The sequence below is a fragment of the Triticum urartu genome, chromosome 6A (assembly GCF_056163025.1).
Source record: "Triticum urartu cultivar PI428250 chromosome 6A, HENAU_Tu73, whole genome shotgun sequence".
Classification (NCBI taxonomy): Eukaryota; Viridiplantae; Streptophyta; class Magnoliopsida; order Poales; family Poaceae; genus Triticum; species Triticum urartu.
The window spans coordinates 339,250,841-339,275,575 of record NC_141878.1 but is presented as its reverse complement, the minus strand read 5'-3'; the positions used below and the strand labels follow the sequence as shown (position 1 = coordinate 339,275,575).

The 24,735-nt window shown below is 42.9% G+C and overlaps 1 long non-coding RNA gene across 1 annotated transcript; it reads left to right on the top strand.

Annotated features, from left to right (window-relative positions):
- Positions 1-8,506: 8,506 nt before the first annotated feature.
- On the top strand, positions 8,507-11,342 carry LOC147965188 (uncharacterized). Its single transcript, XR_015608186.1, has 2 exons — positions 8,507-9,137; positions 9,842-11,342. It is a non-coding gene; the product is annotated as an uncharacterized LOC147965188 (long non-coding RNA).
- Positions 11,343-24,735: the final 13,393 nt, after the last annotated feature.

Sequence of the window (24,735 nt, the reverse complement as noted above, 5' to 3'; positions counted from 1 at the left end):
CAGGTTTCATTCTTTACTAGTTTCAGCGAAGTGCTCATGTCATAGCCACTGAATACATCACGAGTGCTACATACACTACAAATAAAGAGACAATCAACCTATAGAGCACATTGATTTTCCCCATTATCCTCACAAGCTCTTTCATCTCCTCATTGCCGTTAGGGTCGTTCAGCATCTGTTGCTTGGCCATGATCAGAGGAGCTGCATCTTTAACCTTCTGCTCTACATCTTCCTCTTCTGCCGTTCCTTCAGTAACTTGTCCAACACCCCAACCTGCTAGTATTGGTATTCCTTGGCTAACCAAATAATCAGCATAGTTGCATTCCCCCACATCAGCACCTTCCCGGAAATAGAAATCACATGAATCTTCCCTTTTCTGCACGAATGAGATTGGAAGATCATCAACCAAACTATTAAAAAATCAGCAACTAAAAGCAGCAGAACAACAGTTAAACATATTATTACCCCATGACTCGGGCATTTGTAGAAGACTCAACCAGGGTTGAGGATTGTGGTTGAGACGCGACGGATGACTCTGCATGATTAGTAGCAATGGGCACCACACCAATAGCAGCGGGTTCCGATGAGCAACCGGCTGTGGTGCGTGTGTTGGCGGTGGTGTGATCATTCCCATAGGCGATGGTACGGGTGGCGACTTGGCGCATATCTGGTTGTTGCCTGCTGAAGAGAAGGTGGACAAGTAGCCAACGAACATGGTTGCTGCGGCCAGAGCTTCTCATGCTAGGTAGAGTAAGTAGAGAAGAGGAGGAGTGAACGTTGGATATGTCAGTTTCATTACTTGCAGAGTGACATAGCACCACATATAGTCATAGTCTAGGTTTGGATACGAACCAGCTACAGGAGCACGTCTCTTTTTTTATAAAACTCAGCAACGTCTCTTTACTGGTACAGTAGCTTGTTCTGTATGCCTTCTCAAGTCTTTGATTTTCTTTGTCTTTTTTATGAGGAAGGAAGGAAGACAAAATTGAGAGTTCCTAGGACTCGAACCCAAGACCTCTTGGTTGAAAACCTAGGGTGCTAGTCACTTATGTGGCGAATGTTCCTTGGGAGGAGGACGGCAGACAAACGTATTTTCCTCGTAGCTTTAGTTGCGACGCAAGATTGAACGGTCGCAGTTTCGGGAATGTTATCAGGCGAACGAGCCCAGTTTTTCTTTTCTTCCTATATTTAAAAAAGTATGCTACTTGGTGTCGGCTTAGTCAACAAACGATTGTGCCAACCTTTACAGTTGGATTGAAATTCAACGTCTATCGTGTTTATTCAGGCTCTTCTTCCTCCAGCCGCCAAAGCCAAACTAGCGCCGGTGGGACCGCCTGCTCCCACCTCCCACGGCTAGATGTGCTGCCATGCAAGCATCGTGGCCACATCGCACCCTAAAACTCTGCACATCTTCCCCGGCTCATGTTCGTTCCCGTCCGAGGCCTTACCATCGTCCTCCGCCTTGTTCGCTTACCGCGGCGCCGCCCTCTGGTGTTGTTAACATGGTCAACAACCAAGAGGAATAAGGATATGACTGTACATGGTGAGGATGACAGTAGGGACCCAACAACGCGCGTAGTTTTGTTTTTTGGGACGGAGAAGTGTATCAACTGGGTTGTGCAGGAGCAGTGGCCCGTCTAGCCCAGGATTTTACCACATGACCAGCCCTGTTTGTTTTTTTCCTTTCTGAAAATGGCTAGCCTAGTGGTGTTTCTTGAAGCTACGTCGGTATTTCCCCAAAGAGGAAGGGATGATGCATCACAGCGGCGGTAGGTATTTCCCTCAGATGTGAAACCAAGGTTATCGAACTAGTAGGAGAACCAAGCAACACAACGTAAACAGTACCTGCACACAATTAACAATTTCTCGCAACCCGACGTGTTAAAGGGGCTATCAATCCCTTCCGGGGTACGGCGCCTCAAGATAGGCAAACGGACGTGAGGTAAATTTGTAGTAGATTGATAGATCGAACACCAAATACAATAAATAAGAATAAATTGCAGCAAGGTATTTTTGGGTTTTTTGTTTAATAGATCTGAAAATAAAAGCAAAGGCAAATAGATTGCAAAGGCAAATAATATGTGAAAGAGACCCGGGGGCTGTAGGTTTCACTAGTGGCTTCTCTCGAGAAAAATAGCAAATAGTGGGTGAAGAAATTACTGTTGGGCAATTGATAGAACTTCAAATAATCATGACGATATCCAAGCAATGATCATTACATAGGCATCACGTCCAAGATTAGTAGACCGACTCCTGCCTGCATCTACTACTATGACTCCACACATCGACCGACTCCTGCCTGCATCTAGAGTATTAAGTTCATGAAGAACGGAGTAATGCATTAACTAAGATGACATGATGTAGCAACGATATGTACAAGTCAATTCCCCTTCTGTCACTGGGATCAAGCACCGTAAGATCGAACCCACTACAAAGCACCTCTTCCCATTGCAAGATAAATAGATCAAGTTGGCCAAACAAAACCCAAATATCAGAGAAGAAATATGATGCTATAAGCAATCATGCATAAAATAGATCAAAGAAACTCAAATAATTTCATGGATATAAAAAGATAGATCTAATCATAAACTCAAAGTTCATCGGATCCCAACAAACACACCGCAAAAGAGTTACATCATATGGATCTCCAAGAGACCATTGTATTGAGAATCAAGAGAGAGAGAGAGAGGAAGCCATCTAGCTACTAACTATGGACCCAAAGGTCTACAAAGAACTACTTGATGACCCACAAGTATAGGGGATCTATCGTAGTCCTTTCGATAAGTATGAGTGTCGAACCCAACGAGAAGTAGAAGGAAATGATAAGCAGTTTTCAGTAAGGTATTCTCTGCAAGCACTGAAATTATCGGTAACGGATTGTTTTGTGATAAGGTAATTAGTAACTGGTAACAAGTAATAAAAGTAAATAAGGTGCAGAAACATGGCCCAATCCTTTTTGTAGGAAAGGACAGGCCTGGACAAACTCTTATATGGAGGAAAGCGCCCCCGAGGACACATGGGAATTATCATCAAGCTAGTTTTCATCACGCTCATATGATTCGCGCTCGGTACTTTGATAATTAGATGTGTGGGTGGACTGGTGCTTGGGTACTACCCTTACTTGGACAAGCATCCCACTTATGATTAACCCCTCTTGCAAGCATCCAAAACTATAAAAGAAGTATTAAGGTAACCCTAACCATAGCATGAAACATGTGGATCCAAATCAGCCCCTTACGAAGCAACACATAAACTAGGGTTTAAGCTTCTGTCACTCTAGCAACCCATCATCTAGTTATTACTTCCCAATGCCTTCCCCTAGGCACAAACAATGGTGAAGTGTCATGTAGTCGACGTTCACATGACACCAATAGAGGAGAGACAACATACATCTCATCAAAATATCGAACGAATACCAAATTCACATGACTACATATAGCAAGACTTCTCCCATGTCCCCAGGAACAAACGTAACCACTCACAAATAATATACATGTTCATAATCAGAGGGGTATTAATACGCATAAAGGATCTGAACATATGATCTTCCACCAAGTAAACCAACTAGCATCAACTACAAGGAGTAATCAACACAACTAGCAACCCACAAATACCAATCTGAGGTTTTGAGAAAAAGATTGGATACGAGAGGTGAACTAGGGTTTGAGATGAGATGGTGCTGATGAAGATGTTGATGGATATTGACCCCTTCCCGATGAGAGGATCGATGGTGATGATCCCCCCCAGAGAGATGTTTCCCAGGCAGAACAGCTCCGCCGGAGCCCTAGATTGGTTCCGCCAAGGTTCCGCCTCGTGGCGGCGGAGTTTCGTTCCGAGAGCTTGCTTATGATTTTTTTCCAGGGCAAAAGACTTCATATAACCAAAGATGGGCATCGGAGGCCTTCCAGGGGGGCCACAAGATAGGGGGGTGCGCCCAGGGGGTAGGGCGTGCCCCCACCCTCGTTGATGGTGGGTGGCCCCCCATTGGTGCTTCCTTTGCCCAATATTTTTTTATATATTCTAAAAATGACTCCCGTGTAGTTTCAGGACTTTTGGAGTTGTGCAGTATAGGTCTCTAATATTTGCTCCTTTTCTAGCCCAGAATTCCAGCTGCCGGCATTCTCCCTCTTCGTGTAAACCTTGTAAAATAAGAGAGAATAGGCATACGTATTGTGACATAATGTGTAATAACAGCCCATAATGCAATAAATATCGATATAAAAGCATGATGCAAAATGGATGTATCAACTCCCCAAAGCTTAGACCTCGCTTGTCCTCAAGCAGAAGCCGATATCGAAAAATATGTCCACATGTTTAGAGATAGAGGTGTCGATAAAATAAAATACGGACATGAGGGCATCATGATCATTCTTATAACAACATATATATATATATATTTTCATACAATTTTTTATGCTAAATTAAAAATTCATTCACAATTTCAAGTATGAATCAAAAACTTCATTGAAAACTAACAAACGATAATCTCAGTCATTGAAGCAATTACAATTTATCATAACATCGAAAAGAGTCAATATGAGAGCTTTTCAGCAAGTCCACATACTCAACTATCATTTAGTCTTTCACAATTGCTAACACTCACGCAATACTTATGGGTATGAAGTTTTAATCGGACACAAAGAAAGATAGGGGCTTATAGTTTTGCCTCCCAACCTTTTACCTCAAGGGTAATGTCAACAATAATAGTTCATGAAAACTCACATCCAATTATATATATATATATATATATATATCGGGATCTTTCCAACACACAGTGCTTGCCAAAGGATAAAATGTAAAAAAGGAAAGGTGAAGATCACCATGACTCTTGTATGAAGTATAAGACAAGAATAAAAGATAGGCCCTTCGCAGAAGGAAGCAGAGGTTGCCATGTGTTTTTATGGTTGGATGCACGGAATCTTAATGCAAAAAAACGTCACTTTATATTGCCACTTGTGATATGGACATTTATTATGTAGTCTGTCGCTTTTATTTTTTCCACATGACAAGATGGTATAAAGCTTATTTTCTCCACAATTATAAATCATACATATTTAGAGAGCAACATTTATTGCTTGCAACAATGAGAACTTACTTGAAGGATCTTACTCAATCCATAGGTAGATATGGTGGACTCTCATGGAAAAACTGGGTTTAAGGATATTTGGAAGCACAAGTAGTATCTCTACTTGGTGCAAGGAATTTGGCTAGCAAGAGGGGGAAAGGCAAGCTCAACATGTTGGATAATCCATGACAATATAATTTATTTCGGATGTATGAAAGCATAACCCATTATGTTGTCATCCTTGTCCAACATCAACTTTTTAGCATGTCATATTTTAATGAGTGCTCACAATCATAAAAGATGTCCAAGATAGTATATTTATATGTGAAAACCTCTCTTTCTTTATTACTTCATATTAATTGCAACGATGACAACTATGTTTGTCAACTCTCAACAAATTTTATTCAACATACTCTTTATATGTGAAGTCATTACTCTCCATAAGATCAATATGATCTCTTTGTTTTTTTTATTCTTACTTTTATTCCCTCAAGATCATAGCAAGATAACCAAGCCCTTGACTCAAAACTAATCTTTATTATATATAGCTCACGGACTCGATTACATAGAAGGATCATAAAGCAAAACGCAAAACTAGATCATACTAAAACTTTATTCTACTAGATCAAGATATTACCAAAAGGATCAAACTAAGAAAAATGGTAAAGGTAGAAGTGTGATGGTGATACAATACCGGGGCACTCCCTCAAGCTTGGCAGTTGCCAAGGGGAGTACCCATACCCGATACTCAGTTCTCCTTTGGTGGTAGTGATGATGGAGTTGTTGATGATGTAGGCTTGTTGTCCATCTTCCAAGGCATAGGCTCACCATCATAGAAGGATGATTGAGTCTCCGGGATCCTCAAATCTGCAGCCAAACTCATCCTCTAGAATCTATATTCATACTCACAGTTTTGGTTTTGTAGGTCATAGATCTGGGCTTGGAGGTGCTCGATTTTCCCGTGAAGCTTGAAGATGGTCTCCCCAATGTCCTTGGCATCCAGCTTGTGATTGTTAGCAAACTCCGTGATCATCATGTGGTTGGCGTCGAGTTCGTGTTCCACCATCCCCTGGCACTTGAAAACTTGTTGCTCCATTGCTTCGAGTCTTGTCTCCACGCTTCCGGTCCTCCTTGGTCCCTCAACATCGCAGATGTGCAGCACCCCCTCACGCAACTCAATGGTTTGAGGGTGTTGCAGCACCTCCGTGAGGTAGGGGTTGATGACCCTCTCGAAAAACTTGTCCTTGGGGGCGCTTGAAGACGTCATGGTTATCTAGATCTGTCAGAAAAACAGATCGAAACAAAGACAGGAGATATTTGCATGGTACGGTGGTCAAAACCTTCGGGAGATTATATAATGAATTTTTACCGACCAAAAGAAGTATCATGCAAGGAAATGGAGTCCGGAGGGCACACGAGCTGCCCACGAGGCAGGGGGCGCGCCCAGGGGTAGGGTGCGCCCTCCACCCTCGTGGATGCCTCGTGTCCTTTCCGGACTACTCCTTATTTTCCTATTTTCTTAAATATTTCACAACGGAGGAAAATTGCTATTAGAACTGTTTTGGAGTCGGTTTACTTACCGTACCATATACCTCTTCCTTTTCGGAGGCTAAAACATTCTGGAAGGTGTCCCTTATATACTCCTCCAGGGTTACGGTTTCAATAACATTAGTTTCAACATTTATAGGATTACCTGAGATATAATGTTTGATTCTTTGACCGTTCACCACCCTCGTATTTGTGCCTTCTAAGTTGTTGATTTTTGTGGCACCGGAACGATAGACCTCCTCGATAACATAAGGACCTTCCCATTTAGAGAGGAGTTTTCCTACAAAAATCTTAAGCGAGAGTTGTATAACAATACATAATCACCTACATTAAACTCACGTTTTTGTATCCTTTTGTCATGCCATTTTTTAAATTTTTCTTTAAACAGTTTGGCATTCTCATAGGCCTGGGTTCTCCACTCTTCAAGTGAGCTAATGTCAAAAAGTCTTTTCTCACCGGCAAGTTTGAAGTCATAGTTGAGCTCTTTAATGGCCCAATATGCCTTATGTTCTAGTTCGAGAGGTAAGTGACATGCTTTGCCATAAATCATTTTATATGGAGACATACCCATAGGATTTTTATATGCAGTTCTATAGGCCCATAATGCATCATCAAGTTTCTTTGACCAATTCTTTCTAGATCTATTAACAGTCTTTTGCAAAATCAATTTAAGCTCTCTATTACTCAGTTTACTTGACCACTAGACTCTGGATGATATAGAGATGCAATTATATGATTAACATCATACTTAGCAAGCATCTTACGAAAAGCACCGTGAATAAAATGTGAACCACCATCAGTCATTAAGTATTTAGGGACTCCAAACCTCACAAAATAATTTCTTTAAGCATCTTAATAGAGGTGTTATGATCAGCACTACTAGTTGGAATAGCTTCTACCCACTTAGTAACATAATCAACAACAACTAAAATATGTGTATACCCATTAGAGAAAGGAAACAGTCCCATATAATCAAAGCCCCAAACTTCAAATGGTTCAACAACAAGTGAATAATTCATAGGCATTTCTTGACGTCTACTAATATTACCAATTCTTTGACATTCATCACAAGACAAGACAAACTTACGGGCATCCTTGAAGAGAGTAGGCCAATAAAACTAGATTGCAATACCTTATGTGCAATTCTATCTCCAGCATGGTGTCCTCCATTAGCCTCGGAGTGACACTTGCGTAGGATCGGTTCCTGTTCATGCTCAAGTACACAACGTCTAATAACACCATCTACTCCTTTATAAAGGTGTGGGTCATCCCAGAAGTAATGTCTTAAATCATAGAAAAACTTTTTCTTTTGCTGGTATGTGAAACTAGGTGGTATAAATTTAGCAACGATGTAATTAGCATACTCAGCATACCATGGAGCAGTACGAGAAGCACTTATGACAGCTAATTGTTCATTAAGAAAGCTATCATCAATAGGTAGTGGGTCATCAAGAACATTCTCCAGCCTAGATAAGTTGTCTGCAACGGGGTTCTCAGCTCCTTTTCTGTCAATAATATGCAAATCAAATTCTTTTAGTATGAGAACCCATCTAATAAGTCTAGGTTTAGCATCTTTCTTTTCCATAAGATATTTAATAGCAATATGATCGGTGTGAACAGTTACTTTAGAATCAACAATATAAGGTCTGAACTTATCACAAGCAAATACAACTGCTAAAAATTCCTTTAAGTGGTAGCATAATTTCTCTAGGCACTGTCTAGATTTTTACTAGCATATTGAATAATATTTATATCCCTAATAATAAAACCCGGATTGACTCCGTGGGTTCATCATCACAATGCGCTTTCTTCTCATGTCATAATACGCTTTTATGATTAGTATAAACAAAATCGTAATATAAACAAGGCGGTACTAACTGGGGGAGCCGTGTGTAGTTTCGTCCGTCGTCAAACGTTTCGTGATCCCAACCCGCACCCGAGCTAGAGAAAATCCTACCCGAGCAAATCCTCCCACACACCCTGCCCCCACCGCACCCATCGTCCCCAATCCCGCACGCGTCGCCGCCCCCGTCGCCCAAACTGCCACGGCCCATCACCTCCACACGCCGCCGAGCTGCAGCGCCGGCAGCTGCCACTGCCGCAACCTCGCAGGGTTGGGGACGAAGGGCACGACCTAGCCAAGGGACGGCCATGGAGGGCAGCAGGCACGAGAAGGGAAGCCAAAGGGAAGGAAGGAGGCGGCGTGACGGCCGAAAGCTTCACCGAAACCAGGCTGACGGCGGCGCTTCCACGCGAGGTATGACGGGGGGCAGTGGCGGGCCTCCCCGACCTTCGATCCCCTCGCTTCAACGGCGGCGGCACCCCGTCCTTTTCTAAGGCTTCGGCGACAGCAACCACGTCCACCTCGACGTCCTGTGCTTCGGGGATGGTGATGCTTCTGCTCCTCGTGCGGGAGGATGATGCAAAATCGTGGATGAAGTTCGGGAACTCCTGGTCTTGACCGACGCCCTCTGCTCCGATCGCCGAACCAGCAACCAGATTGTGGGTGCCATCCTGCCCTAAGGTTACATGCACTACCTGTCTCTCCTTGATCTGATCTCTCAAAGTCCCGATCTATTTCAGCAAAACTATCTTCTGTCTATTTGATACTCTTTTTTGGTCAACAGTTTTAACCTATTGTAATTGCTCTCATTCTGGAGCGAAGTCACTATTGACAAGTCATTGTAGTGCTACTACCGCATTAATCTTTGCAGTGAAGCTGTGGTTTGTTCTTTAGTACAACAATGAAATGTTAATATGCCATTCTCCTTTTATGCTTTGTGTCAGTGCACTGTGGTATGACACCAACACTTATTTGGCACCCACATTGCATCGACAATTTGCTAGCTTATAGTTTGTACCATCGAGAATTTGCACGACTTTACACCTGCAGCTGTACCACTATACTATAAATATGTTTTGATGTCTAAACTGGTGTTGGTACTGAACCTGATAGTGTATTTGGTGTATCTTTTCTGTAGAATTAGTACCAGAGTTCTATTTGTAGTATTATTAATAGTGCAGAGCTGATAATTAGACCATAGAGTCGCTTTTGATTTGGTTTATTCCTTCAGATCATGCAATAGCTGTAAGCACACATTTAAGTACTTTATCTTATTACAAAAACTGAACAAAGATATACCGGCAATACGTTTCATGGCGTAGAGTTATCTGTGCAAGAAAATTGCTTGAATGATTATTAATCAATATAAGCAATCTATCATGTAGGTTTTGTTCGATCCTACACTTAAAGAAAATCATACTGAAGATCTGAGCTTAAGTGTTCCAACAGCTGAAGCACCAGCTCAAGATGAAAGGATCCTCTTAATATGATTGTAGGTCCATTCCTGTAAAGTGCAGTTAGAATATGGAATCCACCTGGAACTTGGTTTTAAAAACAGAAATCATATGGAATTTTGAGGTTTCTGCTTTCTATGTGATTATCTTGGTGCATGCTTGTTTCTGAATAAAATGCAGAGGTCATGAACAAATTAAAACATGCTCTCTGATGGGCAAGGGTAGGTTTATTTTTAGTTAACGTAGTATCAGTTGTATACTTATATACACGCCATTTGAAAAATAGTATGTATCTCCTTGCAAACTACTACGTATTATTTAAATGTTTTACATAAGACTGTCCGTCCAGATATAATAACTAATTAGTATTTTAATAACTTGAATTGCACGGCTTAATTGCTCTGCTTGGGTCTTCTCTTATGTATGAGTGCACCATGTGCGGGTTAAATAACTGCCCCAGCTTCGGTGATGCACGGGCGAGGCAACACGATTTGGTGCAGTGGCCCTCCTTCCAAGAAATGAAGTTTTTACATTCAGATTTTTGAGCTCTTGAGTTTCAGCTTAGTTCAAGGATAGAAAAGCATACTCCTTATGGATTCAAAGAGGAAGACCATTAGCCGCCACCTTTTCAAAATTGGATGGTGTGGTGCACCTTCATCCTGCTGTCCAATTTCTTAGCTTATTTGCTTTAAATGTACTACAGTATATAGCAGGATAAGGATCCAATCTTGTGACGCCTCTCCATTTGCACCATCGTCAAAAGTTGCACATGAGTTGATTCAGACTTTCAGAGTTCATAGAACACCTAGAGTTAATCGGCCTGAAGGTATATCAGATCCTATGGAAAGGGGACCCGGTTCAGATTTGTCACTACTCTGTGTTGTTGGATAGCCATGGTGTGTATTAGTTTGTTTTTACCACAGTTCGGTTCTCGGTAGTTAGGATATCAGGTGTATACATTACTTTTCTTATGAATTTTTTCTCTTTTAGTGCACTATCTATCTATCTATTCTATCTATCAAAGTTTTCAAAGAAATTGATGGCGGTGGCTCAGAGGCGTCGTGGTGAATGGTGAAGCTTCTAAAATGGATGGAAGAGGTGGTGACTTGCAGCTGGGAGACGTACATATTTGAGGAAATACGATTCATAAGGTTTCATATTAACAAAAAATGATGATCTTTGTAAAGTAATCCGAACATTTTGTTGATTCCGGGACAATTTTATTCTCCAATATGAATCCGTAAGAAAAGATATGACAATACATTCTGAAAAAGGAAGCTTCTCTGTTGGCTGGCATCCCTGATGGTGCCTTTAGATATGTAGGAAAAGAAATGGTATCTCATAATTCACTGGATGTAGACCAGTAGGGTCAATTACAAATTGTTGGTTGTAAATGACTTTCAGTTTCTAGCTTACCTAAAAAAATTAGACATGTACTGTTTAATTAAAATTGTGTGAGTATGTTGTGGTTGATGGTGGTCCTATGTGCTAGTTCGAATTATCATGTTGGATAATATTTCTTTTACTAGCAGTTGCAGTGCTATTATTATTATTTTTCAAAAATATCATCATGGTTTTATATTGATGTAATGCTATATTCTTTGACTGAAATCAAACCCTTTAGTTGCTACTTTGGTGCTTTTATTATTGTATGTGTATATTCGATAATGGCTTCAGTTTCAATTAAAATCGTTAACTGGACTCCCATGATTGCGGCGGCGTATTATTCGGCAAAAAGTAGTTTTGTCACCTTTTAATGTTTTCATTTACATTCATGATCATATATGCCGCTTTGGACGAAACAATTGATCAACTCCGGCCGCAGCTGGTAGGGGTTGTGATGGACATGACTACTCGCACCCCTCCCCCCTAACCCCATCGGGAACCCTCCATTAGGCGCACCAAGGGAGGAAGGGATAGGTCCATGTTGACAAAGGAGGTAGACATGATGTGGGCGGCGGCGGCGTAGAGCACTTCAACAAGGAAGACTTGAAATGGGGAACGATAAGGAAGATGAGTTCGTGCGCCTTTATTTTAATAAAAGTTAACGTCAAGTGCTTTGTTTTGGGCTAAGCCCAAATAGTTAACTCTTCCCGCCAAACAACCATCTGTAAAAATTACCTAACAAAAATTCTACAAAAAATATATGTAAAAAAATTAACACGGTAAAAATAGCTTTGAAATGTTAACAGTTTTACATATATTCACACTATCTTTATTTTAAAAAAATATGGTCGCATTTTTAGAACACTTAAAATTCCCCAAAGAAAGTTCCATTATTTTTACTAAAACAAAGTCCATCTAGAAATGTACAACTAAAAAAACATTCTTTTCATAAAAAACATCTGTTCAAATATTTTTTTCCATAAAAAATGTTCTTTTCTAGAGAAATGTTTCAGTTTTCATGAAATGTTAACTATTCTTAAAAGTGTTCCATTTTTAATGAAAATTTTAACTTTTATTAAAAATAAGAAATTTTCACGTTTAACCTTGTTATGGATATTTATTAAAATTGGGTACAAAAATGATGCACAATGGCAAGCTGATTATGCCTTTTTTCTTCCGGTGCAACGCACGGGCATTTGTACTATAACTTCTTATCAATTCTTTGTCCTAGAACAGCACCTACAGCATAATCACTAGCATCACACATAATTTCAAGGGTAAATTCCAATCAGGAGGCTGAACAATAGGTGCAGAAATCAAGGCTTTCCTAAGTATTTCAAATGCTTCTACACAATCATCATCAAAGACAAAAGGAACATCTTTTTGTAAGAGATTAGTCAGAGGCGTGGAAATTTTTGAGAATTCTTTAATGAACCTCCTATAAAAACCGGCATGACTAAGGAAACTTCTTATACCTTTGATGTCCTTAGGACACGACATCTTTTCAATAGCTTCAACTTTAGCTTTATCAACTTCAATACCTCTTTCAGAAATTTTATGTCCCAAGACAATACCTTCATTAACCATAAAGTGGAACTTCTCCCAATTCAAGACAAGATTAGTTTCTTCACATCTCTGCAAAACTCGATCAAGGTTGCTTAAGCAATCATCAAAAGAAGTTCCATATACAGAAAAATCATCCATGAAAACCTCAACAATCTTTTCACAAAAGTCAGAGAATATAGCAGTCATGCATCTTTGAAAGGTAGCAGGTGCATTACATAAACCAAAAGGCATATGTCTATAAGCAAAGGTACCGAAAGGGTAAGTAAAAGTTGTCTTTTCCTGATCCTCTTTTGACACAGGTATTTGAGAGAAACCAGAATAACCATCTAGAAAGAAAAAATGTGTATGTTTGGATAATCTTTATAGCATTTGATCAATGAAAGGTAGAGGTTAATGATCCTTTTTAGTAGCTTTATTTAATTTTCGGAAATCAATTACCATTCTATAAACTGTAACAATTCTTTGTGGGATCAATTCATCTTTATCATTTGGAACAATAGTAATACCGCCTTTCTTAGGGACACAATCGACAGGACTTACCCACTGACTATCAACAACAGGATAAATTATACCTGCCTCCAGAAGCTTTAGTATTTCTTTTCTTACCACTTCTTTCATCTTAGGATTTAACCGCTGTTGGTGATCAACAACCGGTTTAGCGTCTTTCTGCAATTTTATTTTGTGCTGGCATAGTGTGGGACTAATGCCCTTAAGATCATCAAGAGTATGTCCAATAGCAGCATGGTGCTTCTTCAGAGTTTTCAATAATTTCTCTTCTTCCTACTCTGAAAGGTAAGCACTAATAATAACAGGATATATCTTCTTTTCATGAAGATAATCATATTTAAGAGTATCAGGCAATGGTTTAAGCTCAAACACGGGATCACCCTTTGGTGGAGGAGGATCCCCTAGAATTTCAACAGGCAAGTTGTGTTTCAAGGTAGGCCCCTGTTTAAAGAATACTTCATCTATTTACCTTCTTTCATTCATAAACATATCATTTTCATGATCTAGCAAATATTGTTCTAAAGGATCCTTAGGATGCACAGCAATAGAAGAAAGACCAATAATTCATCTTTACTAGGCAATTCTTTATCATGGGGTTGTCTATGAAATTTAGCAAAATTAAAATCATGAGACATATCCCCTAAACCAACAAAAACAATATCCTTTTTGCAGTCTATCTTAGCATTAATAGTATTCAAGAAGGGTCTACCAAATATAATGGGACAAAAGTCATCTTGTGGGGAACCAAGAAAAAGAAAATCAGCAAGATATTTAACTTTCCCACACAAGACTTCAACATCTCTAACAATCCCAACCGGTGACATAGTATCTCTATTGGCAAGCTTAATTGTAACATCAATACCTTCTATCTTAGCAGGTGCACTCGCACTAGCACCCATATCACATAAGCCATGATAGCAATGATCTCCTATTTTAACAGAAATAACAGGCATGCCTACAACAGGTCTATGTTTATTTTTAGTATTGGATCTAGCAATTCTTGCAGCTTCATCACAAAAGTAAATAACATGCCCATCAATATTATCGAACAAGAGATCTTTAACCATAGCAATTAGTTCCAAAATATTTTTTCTTTCGGATTTTGATATTTTAAATTTCATTGTTTTTGTGCGGGTAATGTTTCATTGGATTTAAATTAAGGTATGTTTACTTTTTAAATTAATTTGAATCTGGCTATAAATTTCGGGCTGTGTGCTGTTTGGGACAGATTTGGAGGCTGACTTGTTGATCTACTAAGTTGACATGTAAGAAAGGCTTTGTCAACTTAGTCCACAAACGATTCTAGCAGCAGTGACCGTTGGATGTTAATCCAACGGTTGAGCCGCTTCTTCAATATCCGATCTTCTTGCGAGTGTGAGGCCCCTAATTTGACCGTACACTAATCATACATGCAAATGTGTACGATCAAGATCAAGGACTCACAGGAAGATATCACAACACAACTCTAGAACCAAATAAAAATTATTCAAACTTTATATTACAGGCCAGGGGCCTCGAGGGCTCGAATACATAAGCTCGAAAACACAAGAGTCGGCAGATGCAAAAATATCTGAGTACAGACATAAGTTAAACAAGTTTGCCTTAAGAAGGCTAGCACAAAAGTAGCACCGTTCTAAAACGGAAGGCCTCCTGCCTAGGACCTCCTAACAACTCCTCAAAGTCGGACTCCACATAGAATCATCCTCGGGATCCTCTGGCTCCTGGACTCCATCATATGATCACAATAACCGAGATATGAGAAATGAAAAAGTAAAGCAACTATGAGTACTCATTCAAAGTACACACAAGCAAGGATCTACACTACATATGCATCGGTATCAACGAAATGGGTAGTATCTGTGGACTGAACTTCAGAATGCCAGAATAAGAGGGGGATAGCTAGTCCTATCAAAGACTATGCTTCTGGCATCCTTCATCTTGAAGCATGTAGAAGAGAGTAGCAAGTACAACATCAAGTAGCATCGCATAGCATAATCCTACCCAGTGATCCTCTCCTCGTCGCCCTGTGAGAGAGCGATCAATGAGCTGTGTCTGGCACTTGAAATGGTGTGTTTTATTAAGTATCCGGTTCTAGTTGTCATATGGTCGAAGTAAAACTCTGGGTCATCCTTTTACCGAGGGACACAGCTATTCAAATAGTTCAACTTCCCTACAGGGGTGCACCACATTACCAAACATGCTCGATCCCTTTGGTTGGACACACTTTCCTATGTCATGCCCGGCCTCGGAAGATCAACACATCGCAGCCCTACCTAGGCACAACAAAGAAGTCAACGGGTCTAAATCCTATGCGCGCAGGAGTCTGGGCCCATCGCCCATTCCACACATGCATGTTGCGTACGCGGCCGGTAAGCAGACCTAGACTCCCTAATACAAGAGCAGGCGTTCCAATCCAATCCGGCGTGCGCCGCTCGGTCACTGACGTCAAGAAGGCTTCGGCTGATACCACGACGCCGAGTGCCCATAACTGTTCCCACATAGTTCGTTAGTGCGTATAGGCCAGTGGCCAGACTCAGATCAAATACCCAGATCTCGTTAAGCGTGTTAATTGATGTAACCGTAGACGCTAACCAGGGCCAGGCCCACCTCTCTCCTAGGTGGTCTCAACCTGCCCTATTGCTCCACCACAAAGATCCACATAGAGGGCCGTCGGGAAAGTATGTCCTTTCAGCCCCCAATCAATGAATCAACCGCGGGTACTACACGAGCCGACCCGACTTTAGTCATCACATGTATCACACGTTATGTATATAAGTATATACCCATGATCAACTCCCGAGTGATCACGGCCCAGTAGTGTAGCATGGCAGACTGACAAGAATGTTAGACCCCTGATGATAAACTAGCATACTATACTAAGCATTTAGGATTGTAGGTAATGGTAACAACAGTAGTAGCAAAGACATGATATGTGGCAGAATAGGATTAACTGAAAGCAGTAACATGCTACACTACTCTAATGCAAGCAGTAGAGAGAAGGAATAGGCGATATCGGGTTGATCAAGGGGGGGCTTGCCTGGTTGCTCTATGATACGTCTCCGTCGTATCTATAATTTTTTATTGTTCCATGTCAATATTCTACAACTTTCATATACTTTTGGCAACTTTTTATACTATTTTTGGGACTAACATATTGATCCAGTGCCCAGTGCCAGTTCCTGTTTGTTGCATGTTTTTTGTTTCGCAGAATATCCATATCAAACGGAGTCCAAACAGAATAAAAACTGACGGAGATTATTTTTTGGAATATATATGATTTTTGGGAAGAAAAATCCACGCGAGATGGTGCCCGAGGTGGCCACGAGGCAGGAGGGCGCGCCTGCCCCCCCCCCCCCAGGCGCGCCCTGACCCTCGTGGGCCACCTGTAAGGCGGTTGGTGCCCTTCTTTCGCTGCAAGAAAGCTAATTTCTGGATAGAGATCGTGTTAAAATTTCAGCCCAATCGGAGTTACGAATCTCCAAGAATATAAGAAACGGTGAAAGGGAAGAATATGAGAACACAGAAAGAGAGAGAGACAGAGAGACAGATCCAATCTCGGAGGGGCTCTCGCCCCTCCCTTCCCATGGAGGCCATGGACCAGAGGGGAAACCCTTATCCCATCTAGGGAGGAGGTCAAGGAAGAATAAGAAGGAGGGGGGCTCTCTCCCCCTCGCTTCCGGTGGCACCGGAGTGCCACCGGGGGCCATCATCATCACTGCGATCTACACCAACACCTCCGCCATCTTCACAAACATCTCCATCACCTTCCCCCCTCTATCTACAGTGGTCCACTCTCCCGCAACCCGCTGTACCCTCTACTTGAACATGGTGCGTTATGCTTCATATTATTATCCAATGATGTGTTGCCATCTTATGATGTCTGAGTAGATTTTCGTTGTCCTATCAATGGTTGATGAATTGCTATGATTGATTTAATTTTCTTGTGGTTATGTTGCTGTCCTTTGGTGCCCATCATATGATTGCGTGCGTGGATCATACCCTAGGGTTAGTTGTATGTTGATAGGACTATGTATTGGAGGGCAAGAGTGACAGAAGCTTCAACCTAGCATAGAAATTGATGCATACGGGATTGAAGGGGGACCAATATATCTTAATGCTATGGTTGGGTTTTACCTTAATGAACATTAGTAGTTGCGGATGCTTGCTAATAGTTCCAATCATAAGTGCATAGAATTCCAAGTCAGGGATGACATGCTAGCAGTGGTCTCTCCCACATAATACTTGCTATCGGTCTAGTAAAGTAGTCAATTGCTTAGGGGCAATTTCACAAGTCCTACCACCACTTTTCCACACTCGCTATATTTACTTTATTGTTTCTTTATCTAAACATCCCCTACTTTTTATTTACGTACTCTTTATTATCTTGCAAACCTATCCAACAACACCTACAAAGTACTTCTAGTTTCATACTTGTTCTAGGTAAAGCGAACGTCAAGCATGCGTAGAGTTGTATCGGTGGTCGATAGAACTTGAGGGAATATTTGTTCTACCTTTATCTCCTCGTTGGGTTCGACACTCTTACTTATCGGAAACTGTTGCGATCCCCTATACTTGTGGGTTATCAAGACCTTTTTCTGGCGCCGTTGCCGGGGAGCAATAGCGTGGGGTGTGTTGGGGAACGTTGCAGAAAACAAAAAAAAATTTCCTACGGTTTCACCAAGATCCATCTATGAGTTCATCTAGCAACGAGTGATTGGATGCATCTATGTACCTTGTAGATCGCGAGCGGAAGCGTTCAAAGAACGGGGATGAGGAAGGCGTACTCGACGTGATCCAAATCACCGGAGATCCTAGCGCCGAACGGACGGCACCTCCGCGTTCAACACACGTACGGTCAGCGTAACGTCTCCTCCTTCTTGATCCAGCAAGGGGGAGGAGAGGTTGAGGAAGATGGCTCTAGCAGCAGCACGACGGCGTGGTGTTGATGGAGCTGCAGTACTCCGGCAGGGCTTCGCCAAGCACTATGGAGGAGGAGGATGTGTTGGAGAGGGAGAGGGAGGCACCAAAGATGTGGTATGAGAGGCCCTCCTTTCCCCACTATATATAGGGAGTCCAAGGGGGGGGGGCGCCGGCCCTAGGAGATCCAATCTCCTAGGGGGGTGCGGCCAAGGGGGGGAATCCCTCCTCCCCAAGGCACCTAGGAGGTGCCTTCCCCCTTTGGGACTCTTCCCTTCTTGAACCCTAGGCGCATGGGCCTCTTGGGGCTGGTGCCCTTGGCCCATATAGGCCAAGGCGCACCCCCTACAGCCCATGTGGCCCCCCGGGGCAGGTGGCCCCACCCGGTGGACCCTCGGGACCCTTCCGGTGGTCCCGGTACAATACCGGTGACCCCAAAACTTGTCCCGATGCCCGAAATAGCACTTCCTATATATAATTCTTTACCTCCGGACCATTCCGGAACTCCTCGTGACGTCCGGGATCTCATCCGGGACTTCGAACAACATTCGGGTTACTGCATATACATATCCCTACAACCCCAGCGTCACCGAACCTTAAGTGTGTAGACCCTACGGGTTCGGGAGACATGTAGACATGACCGAGACGACTCTCCGGTCAATAACCAACAGCGGGATCTGGATACCCATGTTGGCTCCCACATGCTCCTCGATGATCTCATCGGATGAACCACGATGTCGAGGATTCAAGCAACCCCGTATACAATTCCCTTTGTCAATCGGTATGTTACTTGCCCGAGATTCGATCGTCGGTATCCCAATACCTCGTTCAATCTTGTTACCGGCAAGTCACTTTACTCGTACCGTAATGCATGATCCTGTGACCAGACACTTGGTCACTTTGAGCTCATTATGATGATGCATTACCGAGTGGGCCCAGTGATACCTCTCCGTCATACGGAGTGACAAATCCCAGTCTTGATCCGTGTCAACCCAACAGACACTTTCGGAGATACCCGTAGTATACCTTTATAGTCACCCAGTTACGTTGTGACGTTTGGTACACCCAAAGCACTCCAACGGTATCCGGGAGTTACACGATCTCATGGTCTAAGGAAAGGATACTTGACATTGGAAAACTCTAGCAAACGAACTATATGATCTTGTGCTATGTTTAGGATTGGGTCTTGTCCATCACATCATTCTCCTAATGATGTGATCTCGTTATCAATGACATCCAATGCCCATAGTCAGGAAACCATGACTATCTATTGATCAACGAGCTAGTCAACTAGAGGCTTACTAGGGACATGTTGGTGTCTATTATTCACACATGTATTACGATTTCGGGATAATACAATTATAGCATGAATAAAGACAATTATCATGAACAAGGAAACATAATAATAATGCTTTTATTATTGCCTCTAGGGCATATTTCCAACTGGGTGAATATTCTCGTGTGTGCTTGTTTGCTTTATTACTAAGTAATTTTTATTTGGTGTTCTTAGTTGTTCTCTATCTTTAGTTATGGATATGGAACATGAAATACCAAAAAATTAGGTGTACTTGCTACTCATGGAGATGGGGAACCTCCTAACACCCTCGATGATGGTTATGTGAAAAATATTATGTACTACTTTAATAATCCTGAGAAAACCCCATTCAATTATGTAATGGGACTAACGTTGGATCAACGTGAATACTTTAGGGATTACCGCTTGACACAAAAGGGGAAACTATTATGGGATCCAATTCATATATTGAATTGGTATGCTAGGCAACTATGCTTGAGATATGATTATACTTGTTGCTCTAAGGTGAAGGCTCCACACCTTCCCTTTTCATGTGAATTTAATGATAATGAAACCTTAGCTTCTTATGCTAATGGTATATATGATTACTATGATGTGGAACAAATAGAAGAATTTGTTGCTTTTATGGGTGCTTATGAAATTGAATCTATGTTTAAAGAGTTTGAAGATTTTGATGATGCTGTTTATAGACCTAAAAATTTAGCTATCCTGAAATATTGTTATGAGAATTATGAATACAATTACGAAATTAATGCATTTATTGAGAAAGTCTCCGCTGTCCAAGAAGAGACTAATATTTTGCAGGAGTCTATGGAAGAAGAAATTGATGAAACTGTGAGCTCATTGGATTAAAAAGATGAGGAAGAGAGCGAAGAACAAAAGGAGGAAGAGCGGATTAGCTACCCGTGCCCACCTTCTAATGAGAGTAACTCTTCAACTCATACATTGTTTAATTTCCCTTCGGGCTTACCAGAGGATGATTGTTATGATCCCATTGATTCTCTTGAAATATCCCTTTTTGATGATGCTTGCTATGCTTGTGGCCAAGATGCCAATATGAATTATGCTTATGGAGATGAACTTGCTATAGTTCCTTATGTTAAACATGAAATTGTTGCTATTGCACCCACACATGATAGTCCTATTATCTTTTTGAATTCTCCCAACTACACTACATCGGAGAAGTTTGCCCTTATTAAGGATTACATTGATGGGTTGCGTTTTACTATTACACATGATGATTTTGATAGGTATAATATGCATGTGCTTGCTGCTCCTACTTGCAATTATTATGAGAGAGGAACTATATCTCCACCTCTCTATGCTTCCCACATGATAAAATTGCAAGAAACTATTTATACTATGCATTGGCCTTTACTTTGTGTGCATCAATTGTTCTTTTATGACATGCCCATGCATAGGAAGAGAGTTAGACTTCATTGTTGCATGATATATGTTACTTTGTGCTCACTACTAAATTACAAATCATTGTTAATTAAAATTGGCTTTGATATACCTTGGGATCCGGGTGGATCCATTACTTGAGCACTATATGCCTAGCTTAATGGCTTTAAAGAAAGCGCTGCCAGGGAGACAACCCGGAAGTTTTAGAGAGTCATTTATTTCTATTGAGTGCTTTTATATAGTTTAAAAACAACAAAAATAAAGAGGGGAACCCAAAACTTTTTCAAAAAGGAAAGCGAAAGTGAGAAAGACAAGCATTGTTGAAGCGGGAGTGTCGGTGTCAAAACCGGCGGATCTCGGGTAGGGGGTCCCGAATTGTGCATCTAAGGCGGATGGTAACAGGAGGCAGGGGACACGACGTTTTACCCAGGTTCGGGCCCTCTTGATGGAGGTAAAACCCTATGTCCTGCTTGATTTATTCTTGATGATATGGGTATTACAAGATTTGATCTTCCACGAGATCGGAGAAGCTAAACCCTAGAAGCTAGCCTATGGTATGATTGTATGTTGTCCTACGGACTAAAACCCTCCGGTTTATATAGACATCGGAGGGGGCTAGGGTTACACAAGGTCGGTTACAAAGGAGGAGATATACATATCCGTATTGCCTAGCTTGCCTTCCACGCCAAGTAGAGTCGCATCCGAACACGGGACGAAGTTTTCAATCTTGTATCTTCATAGTCCAACAGTCCGGCCAAAGGAAATAGTCTGGCTATCTAGAGTCCCCCTAATCCAGGACTCCCTCAGTAGCCCCCGAACCAGGCTTCAATGACGACGAGTCCGGCGCGCAGTATTGTCTTCCGCATTGCAAGGCAGGTTCTTCTCCATCTTTCGAACGTCTGTAAAGCAGTGTCCGGTCCCATAAATGTTCGGACCTCTTGGCTTCTGTGCCCAATAAGGGCTTTCTCCCACGCGTCGAATGAATACGAAGCGCCAGGGCATTTTTACATTCGCCCCCTAGCCAGATAAATAAATTGTCTATTAAAGGGATGGGGATCCTTAGATCCGATCCATACCATCCTCCCCCAGCGAGAGTCCATCAGAGCGCGTTCCAGAAAGATCCATTCCAGCATGGCCGACCTCCGCAACTCCTCCTCCCGCCCCGGAAGCCCTAAGCCCGGTGATTGGGAGAGGTGTTCAGTCCCACACAGTCATTTAGTCAAACTGCAGTCTAAGGGATTTCTCCCTCCAGCGTACATGGTGCCCGTTCGAGCCGGGCTCGCCACCTATAATGGCGGGGAGCAAGCGGAGAGCTTTCCTTGTCCCTCTATGGGGGAACGGGTCTGCCTTGTCCCCTATCTATTAAGGGGACTCGGATTTCCAATTCATCCGTTCCTCCGCGGGCTCCTGGAGTTCTACGGCCTCCAATTACACAACTTCACCCCCGCATCCATCCTACATATCGCCGACTATGTGGCTCTCTGCGAGTTGTTCCTGGGCTGCGAGGCTCACTTCGAGGTGTGGAAAAGGCTTTTTTGCCTTGTCCCTCGCACACAGAGGGGGTCACTTTACCAAGTGGGCGGAGCCAAAATATGGCGCATCGCCGATACCGGATACCTATCCGGTACTCCGAAGAAGTCTCTCGAAGACTGGCCTTCAGAATGGTTTTATATGGAGGATGTTCCCCTTCCGGACCCTGTTCGGTGGGGTCTTCCTGAGTTCAACAATGCTCCTCTGAAGAAATGCCGAAGTTGGCGCCCACAGAGCCCCCAGGTGGAAGACAACAGAGAAGTCCTCTATCTGATGAACCGAATCAAAGCTCTGGCCCAATCAGGATTGACAATAATTGAAGTTATGTCGATTTGCATAATGCAGGGAGTGCAACCACTTCAATATCGCGGGCACCCCTTGTGGTGTTATAACGGGGCGGATGACGCCACCCGCTGCGGGCGTAAGGGTCCGGACAATGCCGCCGCTTTAGCGAAAATTCTGTCTGAACTATTCAAGGGTGAGGAAGAGGAGTTCACCCGCATCAAGCCACGGGATGGATTCTCCATGTACAATCCTCCAAGCTGGGTAAGTTATATCTCTCTGCTCCCATTTTTCCCGCGTTCTTTGTCGTAAGTATTCACCTTGCCACTTTGCGGCAGGAACTGCGAAAAGCCATAAAGGAGGTCAGCAGCCCTTCTCCACAACCAGAGGACCCTGACCGGGCCCTTGACTCCGGACTCGAAGAAGATTCGGTTATATCCGTGGAGCTGATAGACCGGCAGTTCTATCAGTTAAGCTGCGACGATGCCATGGTGGCCATTACGGCCGACTATCCCGGACCGCTCCCTGTATCGCATGTAAGAAAAACCAAAAATCCCAACTCCAAAACTAGGATCTCCTTTTAGACACTTCACCCACCATATACACATGGTATTTTACAGGGAAGGCATTTGGGACGCCCTGCCGAACCCGCAGCAATGCGCCAACAGGAGGCACCAAGGATGGGTAGGCCAAAAAGGAAGGCGGTCAGGACGGAGACGCTGGTGCAAAGGTATAACAAACCCCGCTCCATGGTTGTCGTCTTTCTCAAAATATAAGGACGCCCGTGTTTCTTTAACAGAAAAAACGCTTTCCGGAATATGTCCGGCGATGTTACTAATCACGCTTCCACCAGCCGGGCGCCAGGACCGGACATAGAGGTGGAAGACGATATGGGGCAGATGCCGGATAATCCCCCTACAGAGGATGCAGATAGATTATCCGCTAGTAACTCAGAAGTGGAAAGCGCCATGAATCATAGGCTCCACCGGGCCGTACTCTGGGACGCTTGTTTCTCACCGGAGGCATTTGATGCCTTTAATTCCGGAGAGGCGTACCTCTGTGCTGCTCAAGATGGTCTAGCCAGAGCCATGGATCAGTATGTAAAGGATGTACGGGTAAGTAAATCTGGCGATTTATATGTATCAGTAGCCCCTGAGACTTGAAACAGTTAGCATAACTGATTTAAGGATCATCTTTATTGAGCATGTTCTTACAGAGAAGAATACGAGGCTGTCCCAGGAGCTGGAGGAGTGCAAGACCCAACTGCGGGCCGCTGTTGCCGCATTGCGGGAATCGAAAAAGCCTTCCGCCGGTAACATTTACTTTAAAGAATGATGGTTACCATATAGTGTGCGGCGTGGCTGCAGATCTAACAATAGATGTTGCAGATGAATCCGGAGAAAATCCGGAGGACCGGCGTGTTATGTGACAGCTAGAGGCTGGCAAACACGTGCTGACTGAGGTTAGGCGGGAGAAAAACAATCTCCAAGACGCCAATATTAAGCTGAGCGTGGAACTAAAAGACGTTCGGTGCCAGCTTGCAGACTCCGAGAAGGAGAATAAGCGGCTTCGGCGCGGCATTTTCAGTAAGTGCTTGAACGAATCCTTTTAAAGGAGTTCGGCGAAGAGGCCAACTAACAGCATTATGTCTGTAGGTATGCTGACGGGTCTTCCCGCGGAGGAAATGCCCGGGTCTGCGGGTGATCTTCTGTCCGAGCTGTCACCTCTGCACGAACAAGTTCAGCAGGTGATGCAGGGTGTTGCCCAGGCCTTGTGGCCGTCCATCTCCCTGCCAGAGGGCGTTGCCGAGCTTGTAGAGAAGCTCAAGGGAGCACAACGGCGCTTCCGATTATGGAAGATATCAGCCTGCCGATAGGGTGGCAGAGAAGCCTGGGCCATGGTGAAGACTCGGTATACC